Genomic DNA, 3030 nt, shown 5'->3' with positions numbered 1-3030 from the left:
GGATTCATAGCCCATAACCCCCATAACTGTGTTTCCAGGCATCATTGTTTATTGTAAAATATATAAATAAGAAAATAAGATTTTTCATTGGTAAATTACACCTGTTCTAGAACTTCTAGAAAGGAATTATGATTACTATGTGGGAAGCCATGACTCTGGGCCTCTCTCATTTATTATCTACACAAGGTAACAACCTTTTTCCTTCATGTGGGTCAAAGCACTATTCTCATGAGATCTGACAAGATATATTTTGTCTCTTGAGGAATATGGAGTACCAAAACCATGGTGAATCCTCATCTACCATGTAATTCTCACTCTTTTAAGTACAATACTTGACAAGGAAGGCCTTAAAGTTCTCCTCAGCTTGATTATAACTTAGACAGGTTTCTTTCCAACTCTGAGCCTTGATCTCCCTTTTCTTAAAGCATTTACCTTGCAATATTTATAATTGTATATTTGCTTTCTACCTTTTTGAGATAAAAATCTTTTGAAAGCCTCTTAAGAGTTCTATAAAACAGGACTCTCTNTTGAAACGTAATCATCATAGAAGATCATGCCCCTATCCTCCAGTCTCTGTGCCAGGGTGATATCCGAGGTAGGATCCAGGGGACTTGAGAGTTGGCTTCAATAGCATCCAGGGGACTTGAGACTTGGCTTCAATCCACCACTTCCCCTTACCAGGTTCTTGACTGTGCCACAGGGAAGAGCAGAGTCACAGTAAAGAGTGAGAACAGGTTTAATATAACAAATAAGAGGTACAGAGATCACAAAGAAGGTGCAGCCCAGCTCTAGAGGCTGAGGAGGGCCCACACTGAACTTAATACACAAGTAAAAAACACATATTCAAAGTTCAGTACAGAGGGCAGGCTGGCTCAAGCAAATGAGCAGCCACTTGCTGAAAGTAAGTTTAATACAAAAAGGAAGAAATGCACACTCCACAGGCAGAGTGCTAACTGGGTCCAGGAAAGTGAGGAACAGTCCCACCTTCTGCTGAGATTTGTCCTTTATAGTCTTGACATCTAATGAATATTTAATTAAGTGGCCAGTTCCCAGTTACGTGACACAGTCTTGCACATGCTCAGTTGGTCTCCTTTTGGAGCACGTTCATCGGTCAAATCCTGTCACATGCGCCAAGCATATTCAAGAATATTCTATGCTCTCTAGCACCTCTAGTGGAAGGTCATTCAACTAACAGGGTTATATAACTCTTCTCTACTGAGCATGCCCAGCCACTGGATTTGCATAAGCCAGCTCCTTGTGGTCTCATTTTCCCCATGTTAGTGCTGAAAAGAGGTCTAACTGACAACAGTACCTTTCCTCTAGGGAAGGACCAAGAGGAGGGACCTGAGACGTCAGGGAGTGACTTGAAACTCAGAGCAGTGTCCTGAAACCCTAGCCCAAGGAAACTGAGCACCTCCTATATCATGGGTAAGAGCCTAACTTTGGTGGGAACCTTGTTTCAAGTTGTAAAACTACCTCCTGTGATGAAGATAGGAGAAAGTTTACTTTTCTTTGGGTTAAGTCAGTTAGCAAACACAAGTAGCCTACAATCCCCCAACCCCAAGTCTTAAAAATTGTCCCATTCTTGGTTTAAGTAAGGCTGTGTATTCAGATAGGGTCTGTGTTTTCTCCCCTATTGCTAGCAACAGTATCAGAATAAAACCAACTTCTTGTTCATCTTGTCCCGTATGATTTTTTTCTATAGCAGATGTTAGAGTGTCAAATAGAATAGTTTTATGGCATGTGACTACTGCAAGTGCCACACTCACTGAAGGTAAATATCCAACACTGTCCTGCTTGCCTGCACTGTTTTGGGTACATGTACCAACAACTCTAATCCTTGCCATGCAGACTGTGCTGGTTAACCATTGATTGTCTCTCAGCTCCAAATTTACTCATTTTGCCTTCTCTGTGAAAATGGACCTTGGCCCTCTTAAGTATTTTTTCTTTAGTGGCTGTTACAATGCTAAACTTTCTCAATAGAGGTGATAGCGTGACATTGAAGGTGGGAGGGTTTTGCTTCCTGATTCCTAGGTGCTCAGACCCCAGATTAGCAGTGTGGGTGCCTTCTCCAGTCTCCAGCAGGCTCCTGTAGCTTCTCGAGGGTCCGACTTCTGCAGCACACAATGCAAGTAGCACTCAGTGGCCAGCAGCTTCCTCAAAAACTAGTGAGCACCTTTTTCTGGCACACTAGAGGAGAGCAGATTTTTGGCAATCACAGCCATTTTTCTTTCAGTGATCCAAGTATGCGTCTTCTCAAATGAGTTCTGTTTTTCAGACCAGGAAAGGAGCTTTCTTCTTGGGCACGCTATCTCAACCCTAGGGGTAGTAGCTCTTTCTTATATCTAACATTCCCATATCCTTTATAGTTCTCTTCACTTGTTAGTAGCCACTCCCTCATTATTCCAATACCCCGCTATCTCAACCCTAGGGGTAGTAGCTCTTTCTTATATCTAACACTCCCATATCCTTTATAGTTCTCTTCACTTGTTAGTAGCCACTCCCTCATTATTCCAATACCCTGATAATGTTAATAATTTTCTATATTAAGCTTTTCTTATCCAATTCACTGTGTGGTTTCTTTTAATAGGATTCGGAATGATATGCAGATAAATTGTGTTATGGGAAAAAGTAGTATTCATTATGTGTGTGGACCTTTAATAAATATTTTGGAGTATGTACTTAATAGTGGTAAAATGCATCAACAGATAAATTTAGTTGAAGCTACTGCTACTTGGCATTTACAATAAATGAGATCTTTCAAACTTGTAATTCCTCCTGTTTGAATTAACACTCCACTCTGTATTTCATAGAGTGATTATGATTAATTCATCTTCTGAGATGTTTAAGTTTTTAAAATGGATGTTCAGTATGCTTTGTGCTTATTGTTTGCATCATTAACCTATACTTCCTATGCAGTTTGTGATGGTTAAATTTATGTGTTAACTTGACTGAGCTAAACTGTGTCCAGATAGCTGGCAAAACATTATCTCTTGGTGTGTCTGTGCGGGGGTGCCTGGAAGAGATTAG

Source organism: Galeopterus variegatus, unplaced genomic scaffold (assembly GCF_000696425.1).
Source record: "Galeopterus variegatus unplaced genomic scaffold, G_variegatus-3.0.2 Scaffold10051, whole genome shotgun sequence".
In the NCBI taxonomy this organism is placed as follows: Eukaryota; Metazoa; Chordata; class Mammalia; order Dermoptera; family Cynocephalidae; genus Galeopterus; species Galeopterus variegatus.
Note: the sequence above shows the minus strand (reverse complement) of the source record.